General features: G+C 45.6%; 1 long non-coding RNA gene across 2 annotated transcripts; it reads left to right on the top strand.

Annotated features, from left to right (window-relative positions):
* The first annotated feature begins 3,092 nt into the window (after nucleotides 1–3,092).
* LOC148112531 (uncharacterized) lies at nucleotides 3,093–7,072 on the top strand. 2 transcript variants are annotated; one of them, XR_015729123.1, is made up of 3 exons: nucleotides 3,093–3,288; nucleotides 5,727–5,875; nucleotides 6,465–7,072. It is a non-coding gene; the product is annotated as an uncharacterized LOC148112531 (long non-coding RNA). The 2 variants fall into 2 exon arrangements; XR_015729122.1 differs by lacking the exon at nucleotides 3,093–3,288 and having other exon boundaries at nucleotides 3,401–5,875.
* The last annotated feature ends 7,749 nt before the right edge of the window (nucleotides 7,073–14,821 follow it).

Raw genomic sequence — 14,821 nt, 5'->3', positions numbered from 1 at the left:
TTGAGTTGATGATCTTCCTGTCTAGCTGCTATGATGGCAATCGCTCTTGGAACCTTTGTGATGTGGGGAATCCAGCAGCAGGTAGACGCGCCGCTATGAATTTCCCTAGAGGTGGAAATTCAGAAAAGACAGAGGTGGGGGATGGCTGTAATGTAAGAACCAGCCCTATGGAACATGAATGAATGAGGTTTGAATGATGAGCTTCTGAGAATTGTCCACATGTTGACTTTGACCATACCAGTCTATTGTTGCTTGGATGCACCTGCAGAAGTATCATCCACTTCAACTTCTTCTTTTCTTCTTGATAGGTTCCCGGACTCTGATTTGACCTCTAACAAAAGCAAATTCTGCTGTTTGAATTGGCTAATGGTTTTGATCATCATTAGATTCTTCATCAAAATCTGGATTATTATTTTTTTTAAAAAAGATATACACTATATCAGGAAGAGAACAGAATCCTGCATGTGCTAAGATAAGATGTCCATAGCATTGCTTAATTTGCCAGGGGTGGAGATGTATAATTAGCACTAGCAAAAGCACTTAGACTTATATACCGCTTCACAGTGCTTTACAGCCCTCTCTAAGCATCAGCCTCTTTCCCCCAACAATCTGGGTCCTCATTTTACCGACCTTGGAAGGATGGAAGGCTGAGTCAACCTTGAGCCTGGTGAGATATGAACTGCCAAATTGCAGGCAGCTGGCAGTCAGCAAAAGTAGCCTGCAGTACTGCATTCTAATCACGCTGCCACCATGGCTCATAATTGATTTAATGCTTCAGGAGACTTCCAGCGGTGATGTCACGCTGTAGCGGGGCACATGAGTGGGGCTCTGCTTGTTTGTACCCGATTTTCCATGTTTTTGAAGCTTTTTTGGCAGGCCGGATCTTGGAGGGATCGGTGAGGTTGAGGGGTTTCTTCGGAGTTTGAACATGGAGCAGTGTGAGCACCTGTTTGGCGAGAAGAGCCCTCCGGATACACACGTAAGAAATCTGCTTGAGAATGGCAGATCCAGAGGCATGATGCCCCGATGATTTGTACAGGGAGCGAATAGTGGAAAGCAGCTTGAAGAACTGGAGAGAGGAGAATAAAAGTGACAGAAAAGGAAAACTCTCAGAGATTGTTAAAAGATTCGAAAGAGAAGCAGTAAAGTGAGACTCCAAGAGGGAGCTTGAGCAGCAAGGCAGCGGTGGGAGCGGAGATCGAGAGCTGTCAAACAGGAAAAGAACTTATCATGGTGAGTGGAGCAAACGAATGGATTGGGACTTGTTTGCTACATTTTTGGTACTAGAAGAAACTTTATACTCTTGGATGCTATTGTTGGGGGGTAAGAAGAGAAAGTTGGCTTTGAAGGATATGTTGGAGGTGATAGATTAAAATCTGAGCTACAGACAACAAAGGTGACTCTGCAGTTTTAAATAAAGAAGACATTTTGAAGGAAGGGGTGAAAAACTCTTTTAAAAAAAATCTTGTGTCTGTTAACTACTTGAAGAAGTCAAAGAAAAAACTAAAAAGAAACATTCAGAACTCTTTATATATATCTATAAATCAACTGAAGTACTTATAATTAAATATCTATATTCGTACTCATCATTATCTATTTAGATAATACTTATTTTTATTTACATATACTGAAATGCTTATAACTTGTATTAACTCATATTAATCTCTGTTTATCTACATACTCATATATTAATAGACCTCCACTTAATTGTAAGTGAATAAAGTAGTATATATAGAAATATATTTAAGGTTGCTAATTGTAATGGTAATAGAAGTCTAGGAAGGAAGGAACATATTGATGAATTATTGATTACTATTGATTTATATATTTATATATTAATCACTAATCAAATATTAATTGTTTATTAATCAATTGATTGTTAGAAATTGGAATTGACTTAATTAAGGATTATATCATATTATACTAAGAGATTACTGGGGAACATTATAACAGCTAAAAGGAAAGAATATAAGGAAAATACAGAAGAATAGAGATTGGAAGAGAGGAATAAAGACATGCGGTTGATTATATGGTACTGTGGAAAAACCTCTTTAGGAATATCAAAATGACAAGTACAACTTGTCACCAAATGTCAAGTACACAGTCACCAAAATGGGGGGGGGGGGTAACTTCAATGACAGCTTCCCCTTCAGAATTAAAATCAACGGAAGCCATGTTGGGAGGTGAAAAATCTAGCTTTACGGTTAATTTACAACATATGTAATCAACCTTATTAGCAATACAGGAAACAATGTTAAAAATGCAGGAGGTCATGACAACCAATCACAAATTTATTAAGAATGATATGGGAGAAGTAAAGGGGGAGATACAAAAGCTATAATATAAAATCGGTACAATGAAGGAGATGTTAACTAAAAACAAACAAAAGATAAAGTCGGTAGAGGTTAAAACGGAACATATGGGGAAAAAATGGATATAGTAACAAATAAAATGGTGGCAGAATATAGGGAACTGGAAGAAGCTATAATAAACTTGGAGATGGAGAAATCGATGTTTTATCTCCGTTTCCAAAATATCCCGGAAAACAAAGAAGAAAATCTCCCTGCACTGATGGCTGAGCTACTAGCGGAACCATTGCAAAAAGGTAAACAAGAACTGGAAAATGAAATTGACGAAGCATACAGGATCCATACAAACTATGTACGGAGGAACAGACTTCTGAGAGAGTTCATGTTAAATTTGTTAAGAAAAAAATAAGAGATGAAGTATATAGCAAAACACGAGAAGATCCACTGATATACAATGGAAAGGAGATCACAGTACTGAAACAGATTCTGAAAAGAATAAGAGAGCAAAGACAGAGTTGTCATTTTCTCTCTAAACAGTTATTAAAATACAGAGTGATGTTCCGATGGCTCATCCCGAAAGGAATGTTGATAACATGGCAACAGAAGAAATTCCGGATTGAAACATTAGAAAAGGCTCAGGAATTCTATGACCACTACATAAGCGGGGAGGACGAACAAGACAGCAGGGAGGAAGGAGAAAGTAAAAGTCAAGAAGATCAGATTTCGGAGGAAAAAATTGTAGAACAAGACACAAGAGATCATAAGGAAGTAGAATGTCACGTGAGGGAAGGAGCCAGAACCAGAGAACAGACCGAGAACAGACCAAGGAGAGGACCAAGACCAACAGATAATTAATAAGATGGAAAATGAAATAAAGATGCTGTCATTAAATATAAACGGCATCAACTCAGCTACTAAACATAAATAAATACTATCAAGATTACAAAAAGAAAAAATGGATATCATCTGCCTCCAGGAGGTACGTATTAAAGAAAAGCATAGCAATCTCATAAAATGTCCTAAATTAGGGGAATTATTCTCAGTGTTGGCACAAAATAAAAAAAGAGGGATTGCTGTATATATAAAAGATTGGTTAAAGCCTAGGAAAATATTTAGTGATAAAGACAGAAGAATCTTAATAATAAGTACAAATTATAGGAAAATTCTGTTAGTAACAATTTATGCACCAAGCATAAAACAAGAAAAATTCTATAATAAATTACACAGGAAAATAATGGAATTAGATGGTGAAAATATTTGTATAATAGGGGACTTCAAGTGGTAAACAATAAATTGGATAACTATTGCGTACATGGTGAGGAGAAACAAAGAGATGAAGGAACAACAAACGTCAACATTGGAGAAGCTTAAAAAATTAGAACTATCTCTTCAGAACGATCCCCAAAACACGGAAATTATAAAGGAAATAGAGCTAATGAAACATAAAATCAATATATTACAACAGGAAGCAATGATAAGGAATATAAAATTGGCAAAACAAAATTACTTTGAGTTGGTAAATAAACCAGGAAGATGGCTTGCCCACAAATTGAAAAAAGAAAAAGCTAAAAAATTGATACATTTACTATTGAGTAAAATGTGGTCTAGTGCCAGGCTTTGTGGTCTGTCCTTCCTTTTCTTTCTTTCTTTCTTTCTTTCTTTCTTTCTTTCTTTCTTTCTTTCTTTCTTTCTTTCTTTCTTTCTTTCTTTCTTCCTTCCTTCCTTCCTTCCTTCCTTCCTTTCTTTCTTCTTTCTCTATTTCTCTATTTCTTTGTCTCTTTCTTTTTCTTTCTTGTCTCTCCCTTCCTCTTTCCTTCTTTCTTTTTCTTTCTTTCTTTGTCTCTTCCTTCCTTCCTTCCTTTCTCTTCCTTTCTCTTCCTTCCTTTTTTCTTTGTCTTTTCCTTCATTCTTTCTTTTCTCTCCCTTTCCCTTTCTTTCTTTCTTTCTTTCTTTCTTTCTTTCTTTCTTTCTTTCTTTCTTTCTTTCTTTCTTTCTTTCTCTTTCTTTCTTTGTCTCTTTCTTTTTCTTTCTTGTCTCTCCCTTCCTCTTTCCTTCTTTCTTTCTCTTTCTTTCTTTGTGTCTTTTTCTCTTTCTTTCTTTCTCTCCCTCCCTCCTTCAAAGTCTAATAGAGTGAGACTGGGAGGCCTGAGAGAAAGCGCCTGGCAGCGGCGACGGCAGCAACAGCAGCAGCAGCAGCAGCACCCAAAACAGGAGCTTCAGGCTGTGGCAGGTGGTGGTGGGGGCAGGTTGGGGGGCTGAAACAGGAGCTTCAGGTGGCAGAAGTGGGGCATCCTGGATCACCCAGGAAGTTTTCCTGCGTTGCTTTTGCCGCGGCAGGCAGCAGCTGTGGTGACGGCAGCTGTAGGATGTCCCAGAATGCCCGGGAAGTTTTCCTGGGCTGCTTTTGCTTGGTCTGGACGGACCACAAGAACTTAGAAGCTCTCCAGTCCCCATGTAGACTATCCCCAAAACAGGTATGATGGGTGCTGTATTTCCAGATTTTCAACTTCCGTCTGAAATACATCCTAGGGAGGGAGAAACTTCCTAGCGGACGCATTGTCCAGAAAACCACAATATGGCAGTGGGCGAGAGGAGATAGTCCAGGCAATAATTCTTGCCAGGTCAGCCCAACCAACCCCAGACACGCCCACCATAGCTATTCCACCGACCGGCCTTGACGAGGACATACCCCGGGCTATCCGGGGAGCCCTCACCACCAATCCGTGGTTCCAAGGGAACCAGGCTTGGCAAACCCAGAAAGAGGCCTTCGCCTGGAAGGGCTCCAAGATGTATGTGCCCAGAACTGTGTGGTTGACTGTGCTACAATGTTGCCATGATGTCTGTCCAGCTGGTCATTTCAGGTTTTCTGAAGGCTTTGTATTTAACAAACTGGCAGTTCTGGTGGCCACACATGTGGAAGGACATTGAGGAGTATGTGCAAAGCTGTGCTGTGTGCAGAACCATGAAGGCCCTGCCTGGGAAACCCTAGGCCTCTTACAGCCAGTGGCTGATCCGACCCAACCATGGCAACAGATAGCCATGGACTTCATAGTCGAATTGTCGGAGAGTCAGGTAAATACCATCATATGGATGGTTATTGATCTGCTCTCGAAGCAGGTACACCTTATTGCCTGCTCCGGCCTACCTTCTGCTAGGAAATTGGCAAAACTGTTCATTGTACATGTCTATCGGCTCCATGGTATTCCCCAAGAATAATCTCGGACAGAGGGGTACAGTTCACTGCCAAATTCTGGCGGAAATTCTTATAGAGGGTGGGGACCAAACAGAGCCTAAGCTTCACCTTCCATCCAGCCACCAATAGGGCAGCTGAGAGGGCCAGCTCAATGTTGGAGAGGTACCTGCATTGTTACTTGAATCATCAGCAAACAGATTGGGCTGACCTACTCCCTTTTGCAGAAGTGGTACACAACAACGCAGTATACAGCAGTACCGGTTTCACCCCGTTCACAGTGGCTACTGGAAGGGAGTTTGTGCCAATACCCAAATGCCCCCAAAATACCACGGAGGACCCAGATGTACGGGAATGGATGTCCCGAGCACAGCAGGTATGGAAGACTGTCACGGAGGCTTTGCAGCACGCAGCCGAAAGGTATAAGGAGCAGGATGATAAAACCTGGAGGCCCCAGACCCCTTTCTACGTGGGTCAATGGGTCTTCTTGTCCACCAAATACCTGAACATGCACCTCCCATGTAGGAAGCTAGGTCCTAAGAACATTGGGCCTTTCCCAGTGGTAAGGGTGATTAACCCTTACCACTAGGAAAGTGGATTTTGGTGCAGCTCCAGCCACCCCGTCTGCTGGGGAAAACACACCCTGTCTTTCACTGCAGTCTACTTTGCCCAGCCCACTTGTCTCCCCTCAGGGAGCCAATTCCCCTTCCACCCTCTCCGCTCATGGTGGATGGTGAACAGCACTATGAAGTGGAAAAGGTACTGGACACCCAGTGGCACAGGGGGAAGCTGCAGTACCTTCTTCTGTGGAAGGGATATTCCCTCTCTGAAGCCTCGTGGGTAACTGAAAGAAACGTACAAGCTGCCCAGCTGGTTGTTAGGTTTCACTAGAAAAATCCAGGGAAGCCAGGGCGAGGGGGATGTGTCCCCATTACCCTCTACTTACCATGTTCTTTCCATTGCAGATGCCGCATGTCAGCTCCAGCATGCCAGCTGGCTCGGAGCTGCCATTTGGCGGGGAAGCCGCCTGGCACACAAGACCGCCAGCCAGCTGCCAGGCCAGCTGCCATACCGGAAGTGACCAGGATGCTGCCAGGACCTTGAGTTCACCAGCCCCACCACCATGCTGAACCTCACCTTTTCAGGCGGCAGAGCTGCAACAGAAAGCACCGGGGAGCCTACCATGCTGGGAAGAAGCCATGCGGCCGCCAAACAGCTGAGAGCTGGTTGCATGGCAGTGAGGTCAACGAGGACAGCACAGCAGCACAGGGAAGCAGCCACCACTCTCCCTGGCCATCCTGGATCTCCATGGAGGACTGGCCACGCCATTGAGGACCAGTTCTCCTTTAAGGATTCCATTAAGCTTAATGAGGAAGAGAAAGGCTTGACTTAAAGACTGGCAGATGCTGGCTTCTTCCCATGTCTTATCACTTGCTCATTTCTGGATTACGTGGGAGGGAGCTGCGTGCGTGAGTGGGTGGGTGGTGCTTACAGTTTAAAAGGTGGTGGGGATTTTCCTTTTGAGATTATCAGTGCATGCCAGAAAAGAAGTAAAGCAGGCAGTAACAAACCAGGTTTGTGTTTGGGTGTGTCCCTTTCTTTTTCTTTTTGTTTTGAACCTGACAGATCCATGGGATTCTCCTGCGGTGGCCTAGTATTAGGTCGTTGGACCACCTGGTTTTGCTGGGTATGCTTTATGGAAACGTCGTCGTAACTGTGGAGCGTTGACATCTCTGTCCTGTAGCCATGATGCGTCAGTATCTGGGTACCCTTTCCACTTGATGAGATATTTCAGGACCCCCCTATGATATTTCGAATCAAGGATTTTTTTGAGTTTGTAGTGTTGCCCTGATACAGGGCCTGGCAACCCAAGGGTTTGCTATTGGTTTCAGTAAACTGCAATGAAACACTGGGTGTATCTTACCCAACCTAGGGGGTCGGTTTAATTCCACAGTTACTGGGTTTATCACTTTTCGTATGGTAAATTGCTTAATGCATTGTAAGCCGCCCTGAGTCTCCGGAGAAGGGCCGCATATAAATTAAAGCAAAATAAAAATAAAAATAAAAAAAAATATAAAAAAAGGTCCAATAAACTTGGGACCAAGTTTTTTACTGGGTAGTTGTAGTCGGAGATATTTAGTCGACAAATAGACTCGGTCTCCTGGTCGTAGTGGCGGGCAATCAGCCCTCTTTTTATCGGCCTGGTGTTTGTATTCTGTAGATGCTTTTTCTAGGGCTTTTTTCACGTGGGGCCAGACCCTCTGGATGTTTTCTGTCCATTCCAATGTTGACTTTGGTTCTCATGTTTTTATATCTAACTCTGGGATGGCAGGGAAGTCTTTTCCCATTACTATCCTAAACGGGGTGTATCCTGTACTGTGATGAATTGAGTTATTATACGCTGCCTCTGCAAATGGTAATAAGTCATACCAATCACTTTGCTGACACGATGCATAGGACCTGAGGTAACGTTCTACCATCGCATTGGCACTTTTGGCAGCTCCGTTAGTGTTGGGATGGAAAGCTGAGCTAAGTCCCTGCTCTGAGCCTATGTAGTGTAGAAACGCTCTTCAGAATTTGGCGATAAATTGTACCCCCCTGTCCGATATGACTCGTTTCAGTACTCCGTGTAGCTGATATATATGTTGAATGAAGAGTTTGCCTAGCCGTTGAACCGATGCTGACCCTTTATACGGGATGAAATGGGCTTGTTTTGAAAACAGGTCGAGTATGGTCCATATTACTGTATGTCCCTTGCTGTTGGGGAATTCCACTATAAAGTCCATGGCAATTTCATCCCATGGTCTACTGGGTTCAGCAACTGTTTGTAAGAGACCAGGGGGCTTTCCCAGTCATGGTTTGGATGTGGCGCAGACCTGGCAGCCTTGGACATACTCCTCTATGTCCCTACGCATTCTGGGTCACCAGAATTGCTGTCTGACCAGATGTAACATTTTCAAAAATCCAAAATGCCCTGCTGTTTTGACGTCATGACACTGTTCCATTACTTTCGTCCTCACTGGCGGTGGGATATAGAGCCTGTCCACTCTCCATGCCAACCCATCTCGGTGTGTAACCGAGGTCATGTTTGCCCATAGCCAGGGATCAGCCTTGATCTCCTTCTTGAGGACATCTACCCAACTAAACTTTACCTGTTTCTTGGTCTATTACTCATGTTCCAATTTGCATAGGAGGTATCATGGCCTGCATCACCCCATCCCTTTTACTATTGTATTGGGGCATGCGTGATAGTCGGCTAAGAAATTCCACCCTGCTAGCACGTATTTGAGAATGAATTTAAATAATTGGAACTACTGCGCCCACCTGACCTGTTGGGGGGATAATTTATGGGGCGTTTGGAGCGCTTCCAAATTCTTATGGTCTGTCCAGACCTTGAAAACATTCTCTGTACCTTCTAATAGGTGTCTCCTAGTTTGTAAGGTCCATTTCACAGCGAACGCCTCTGTTTCCCACACAGCCCAGTTCATCTCAGTGGGTGTTAGTTTGCGTGAGGTATAAGCACAGGGTTAGAGTTTATCTTGCATGTTTCGTTGCAATAGGACTGCTCCAACAGCCACATCACTGGCATCAACCTGCATGACAAAAGGCTTCGATAGATCTGGATATTTTAGGACTGGTACTCTGGCAAACAACTCCTTCAACTGTTCAAATGCCTTTTGGCACACAGGAGACTAATTCAGAACTTGTCCTGGTTTGGGTCCGGTACCTGCTGTCATTTTAGTGCATAAGAGATCTGTTAAAGGTAAAGTAACCTGGGCAAACGATGGGATAAATTGTCTGTAAAAATTGGCAAATCCGAGGAAGCTCTGCAGTTGTTTTCTGGTCCTCGGTGCTTGCCACTCCAACACCGCTGCCACCTTTTTTGGATCCATTTTGATCCCTTCTCCATTAATCCTGAAGCCCAAATAGTCTATCTCTGTCCGGTGAAACTCACATTTTGAGAGTTTCACGAAGAGTCGGGCTTTTAATAATTTAGTTAACACTTGTCTAACCAATCGTGTGTGTTCCTCCATGGTGTTCGTGTAGATCAGAATGTCGTCGAGATATACCAGAGATATAACATCGCGATACAAGTGATCATGTAGAACCCCATTGATCAGCTGCTTAAAGACGGCTGGAGTGCCTTGAAGCCCGAACGGCATAACCTGGAACTGATAACTCCCCAGGGGGATTACTTTGGTTTATCTCCCAACTGCACAACGGAACAGAAGCAAAAGTGCGCCTTACCCCACAGGGGGATCTCTCTAACGCTATCCCCGTTAACAAGGGGGTTAGGCAGGGATGTATTCTGGCACCCTTTCTCTTCAACTTATATATCAGTGACTGGAGAAAGGCATTTTCGGATCACATGATCTACATCCATGCCCCTAGACTAGCTGATTATAGATGTCCACTCCTGCTCTACGCTGACGATGCCGCAATACTTTCATTTTCCCGGGTGGGCCTACTTAGAGCCTTAAAAATTCTTTCTGCCTATTGCTCTGCTAACCAACTGCATATAAACCACTCAAAATCTAAAATCATGATTTTTGCAAGAAGCAGGAAAATCTATCAATGGAACCTTGATGGCATCCCAGTGGAACAGGTCCACAGATTTCAATACCTAGGTATCCTCTTTCAATCCAATACCAAGTGGCCTGCTCAGGTTAAGTCCCTCTGTAATAAGGCTAAGATCTCCACCCATGCCCTCCTGCACTTTTTTCATACTGAGGGAGCTCATCACATCCCCTCAGCATTAAAAGTCTACAGGGCAAAGGTGATAGCTGCTATCACCTATGGCGCCTCCCTCTGGGTCCAATCCAACATTTCTTTTCTTGAGTCTATTCACAGCCAGTTCTTACGCCGTCTGATGGGAGTCCCCCCCCCTGCATAAGTAACGCCGCAATTCGTTTGGAACTGGGCATATCCTCACTTGCAACAATCTTGTGGAAACGTGCAATTGGCTATTGGTTGTCCTTGTGGACCAGACTCCCAGGCTACTACCTAGGCCAATGCCTATGGGACCCTTTCATAGTCCCTGGGCCCATAATATCCATACAAAACTTTTGAAGATCAGAATTTCTCCCATTGAAGCTTTTGTTCTAGGCCCTGATGCTGCCAAATCGTTGATCTTTCAACAGCTGGACGACATTGACAGACAACTAAATCTGGCACACGGATCGGGAACATGCTCACCGTTTTCCCTTGGTATTGTTCCCTCGTCTCACCCTCTGCCTTACCTTTCCACGTTACACTCTATCAAACACAGGCTCGCATTTGTGAAGGCACGATTTAATGTGATCCCCTCGAATGTCCTCGACAGTAGGCTTTCGGGGGGGGGTGTTAAAATCCATCCATTGTACATGTGATGGCCGATCCCCGGAATCCCTGTTCCATATTACATTCGTATGTCCCCACTACCGGGATATAAGATCAAGACTCATTTCTCCTATTTCCCAGAGATTCCCTGGTTCACCTGATATGTTCAGCCTTTATTTCCTACTCCAGGACGCAGACCCCAATATAACTCTAAAGGTGGCAAATTTTTTTGCTACAGTCGTGGCTGGAAAAAAACAGGAAAAGAGACGGGTAACCCCGACAGCAGAGGATCACCAGCACTGACAGTACAGATTGTATTTGAGGCAGTAGATGGTGTACTGTCCCACGATCTCTCCATATTTGTAAAATATGCTCCTTTGTCTATTTTAATTTGGTCTCTGACCGCAATAAAGCTTACTACTAACTCCCCAGGGGACAATTGAACGGGTTTTCCATTCGTCCCCTGGTTGCATATGTACTCTATAATATACCTCACAAAGGTCAAGTTTAATATGCCTCACTACCGGTCACTAAAGTGGTTAACAGATCCGTCATAAACTGGAGGGGATATAATGGTTCTACACACATGGTATTGAGATCTCTGTAATCAACACAGAGGCACAAGCCTCCATCTTTTTCCCCCCGGAATAACACCGGGGCAGCCAGATGCGACCTGCTAGGTTTGATGAAACCCCGGGCCAGGTTTTTATCAATATACTTCCACAACTCCGCCAGTTCTCTGGGAGTCATCGAGTACATCTAGTGTTTTGGTAAACGGGCTCCGGGTACCAATTCTATAGCACAGTCCATCTCACGATGGGGTGGTAGGGACTCACATTCACCTTCACTAAAGACTTGTGCTAGATCTTCATAAATACTTGGGAAACCCCTCTCTGGTAGGGGTAGTGAAACGTTTTGTCCTTCACCTCTCTCCTGCATTTTCATAAGGGGGTCTGGTCCTTTTTCTAGTCGTAGTTTATAGAAACCACCCTCCCACCATATCATGGGTTTCCATTTATCCAACCAAGCAAGTCCCAGGATAACTGGTTCGATCATGCGGTCTATTACCACAAACCAAATGTGTTCCCGTGTTCCTGAACTTTCAATTGAACGGGTTCGGTTACATGGGTAGCCAGATGGCCCCCAAGGGTTGACCCATCCACCTGTTCAAAGGTGATGGGTTTCTGCAAAGTGACTATACGTACTCCCAAAGCTTCCACAATCTAGCGACGGATGAGGCATCGGGTACAACCGGAATCTATGAGTGCCCCAAGGTCTCCCTCCTTCTCTGTCCCCAGGTGTTTGATGGTAACCGGGATGATGAACGGGCGTATCGGTTCGCTTACCATGGGGTCCTGTATATCCTCCTCTGTTTTGCTCGTCCCAGAATCCACAGGAACACAAGCCGCCCCAGGAGGACTTCCCACACCAGCAGGCAGGGTCGTGTCAGTCATTGTAGTCTGGGCCGCAATCCTGGTGTCAACTTGCAAAGTTTTCAAGTTGCCATGAGCAGGAGAGAGGGAGAACTGATAGAGCTGATTGGTTTCCCTAACGGAAGCTACATTCCATACATGCTTTCTTACCTCAATCAGTAGGAGAGTGTTGGGTTTCACAGCCAGCCAAAGTGGTTACTTGGAGAATGTGATTTATTCATGGCCAGGGAGGAGGGGAGAGATAGGGTCATAGGGGAACATAAATCTATGTGGGATTAGTTCTAACTGCATCCAAATATTGCCAGAATGGTGCTCCTAATAAATGACTGTATTTCTTTTGAATTTTGGCTCATGGCTCATGAATTAATTAGGGCATCTTTTGGAAACTTCACACCTGGATCTTTCTGGAGTTCATTGAGATCGGTCTTTGGGTTTGGTCCCCAGGGCTGGAGCCAGGGGCGTTGATATGCGTGGAGGTGGCAAAGGACACTCTGCTGCTCTGTGTCCCTCCTGGTTGCACCAATAACAACAAAAGGGCCGGTTCCTTGTTCAGTTATCCTAGAACTCATAGATAGAAAGAGTTTCATCATATCTTGCTTCCCTACCTGGCGTACTCCCCCTCGTCTAGCCTGGATTAGTCCAGATGGCCCCATCCTTGGTTTCAACTCCCGCAAGCCAACGTCCAGTTCCACCGCTGCCTTGTACCAGTCAGCTAAATGAGGTGCGAGGTCTCTATATATACAGGCCTGCCTGAGCTCCCTATCCAGACCCATATGAAATTGGTGTATTAGGAGTCGTTCGGGCCAGGTTCTCAGCCTCCTGGCCAGCTTCCTGAACTCCTTCACATACTCCTTAGCCGACCAGCCTCGTTCCTTCAGAGCAACTAACTCCCCCTCCGCCACCTGGGTACGAGCTTCATCTTCAAAGCGGCTATGCAGTGCTTCCAGAAATAACCCAAGGTTTGTTAATTCATGGGCATGGTCACTGTGGAGGTCAGCCACCCAATCGGCTGCCTCCCCTGTGAGTACTGCCGTAACGGCCACAACCATCGCCCATTGGGAGGGATATAAATGACCATAGAGGTCCATATGACTGATCACTTGGCTAAGGAACAGGGCCATCTTTTCCGATGCTCCATCGAAGGTGGCTTGCACCAGTGGGGGGCCCTATTGTGGGGGACCCCATTGTGCCTGCATGGCCCATATTGTGTTCGGGGCCCACACGGGTGCAGGGTCCCCAATGCATCCATCATGGTCCCCTCTGGTCTGGCCCACCTGCCGTCTGTTCCCTTGACCTTTCTCCCTGTCCCTCAATGGTCTAGGCTGTGGCTGGCCAGAACCATGTATCACCTCCCCCAATGATGAAGCAGAAGCCTCTGGGACTTGATAGTCATCTTCCACCTGAGGCCGGCCCTGCCTTGCTCTGGTCTGAATTTGGAACTAGCCAAACGGAGCCTGCTCTCAGACCATCCCCCTGCAGCAGCCCCACCTTGCCATGTGGTTGAGGGTTCCAGTCCTAGTGCCCATGGTTGTCATGACGGCGCATCCCGGAAACTCGCCTCGCCAAAGCGTTCTCTTAAAATGTCCATGGTGGTTGCTCCAGGCCCAGTGGAGTAGCTCCACTCCCCCTCTTCATCTTCAGCCCACTGCTGTTCTCTCCAGCCTTGGAACTGGTCCCCCAAGAGAGGGGATGTAGGGGCTCTCAAGCCTATTTTCCCTCTTCCCCAACAATGTGGAGCTATGCCACCAATGCCCAAACGTGGCATGAGTACCCCACTGGCCCCTGTGTACTCTGGTCTTCCAGCACCTCTTCTGGGTGAACTTCCCGTTGTTTTGGCCAGACCACAGGCTGCCCACTGTCTATTGGTGTCTCTGTGCTCTTCTCCTCTCCCTCTGCTTTGTTTGGTTCTATGGACATTGGCCTGTCCGCCGTCCCCTCCGCCATCTTTTGCTAAGAGTCACTCACCAAACGAGACTGCAAGAAGAGGAGCGCCAACTTCCTCTCGGCCACACTAGGCTGCTAGTGCAAGAATTCAGGATAGACGCCAAGTCTCAGCCAGTAAACCTAGTTTAATATCCTGCTATACAGCGGCTGCTAGTCGATGCTGGTACAATAACATGAATAAAGTCGGTGCTGAGGGCGTCCACCCCCTAGCTCTGCTTTATAGGTCCTCCCTCAGCTGATTGTTAGTCAGCATGTGTTCGTAGTTTTCCTCAGCTGAAGGGTGTTTGAATCTGCTGCCGGTACAGTTGCAGGGAGATGACATCGGGGCTTTGTCGCTCCTGGCTGGATTGCTATCCCTACCCGTGCCATGCCAGCACCCCATACGAGCCCCACTATGTTCCACCACCGGTGTGTATGACACCTAGCCACCGTGTTTCACCCCCATTGTCACCCGTGCCCAGATCCCCCCTCCCCTAGCGCCTTTCATTTCCGTCGGAACGTCGGAGTGTCGAGTGTTGCTTGATGCTCAACACAAGCAAGCCCTGCGGGAGGCAGCAAAAACATACTGTATAAGACCCAAGCTGACAAGTGTTGCTCTCCCCAACCACAGTTTAAGGTGGAGGATA

This window comes from Pantherophis guttatus, chromosome 8, assembly GCF_059756535.1.
Source record: "Pantherophis guttatus breed Tessera chromosome 8, ASM5975653v1, whole genome shotgun sequence".
Classification (NCBI taxonomy): domain Eukaryota; kingdom Metazoa; phylum Chordata; class Lepidosauria; order Squamata; family Colubridae; genus Pantherophis; species Pantherophis guttatus.
This window is presented reverse-complemented; position numbering and strand designations above follow the sequence as displayed.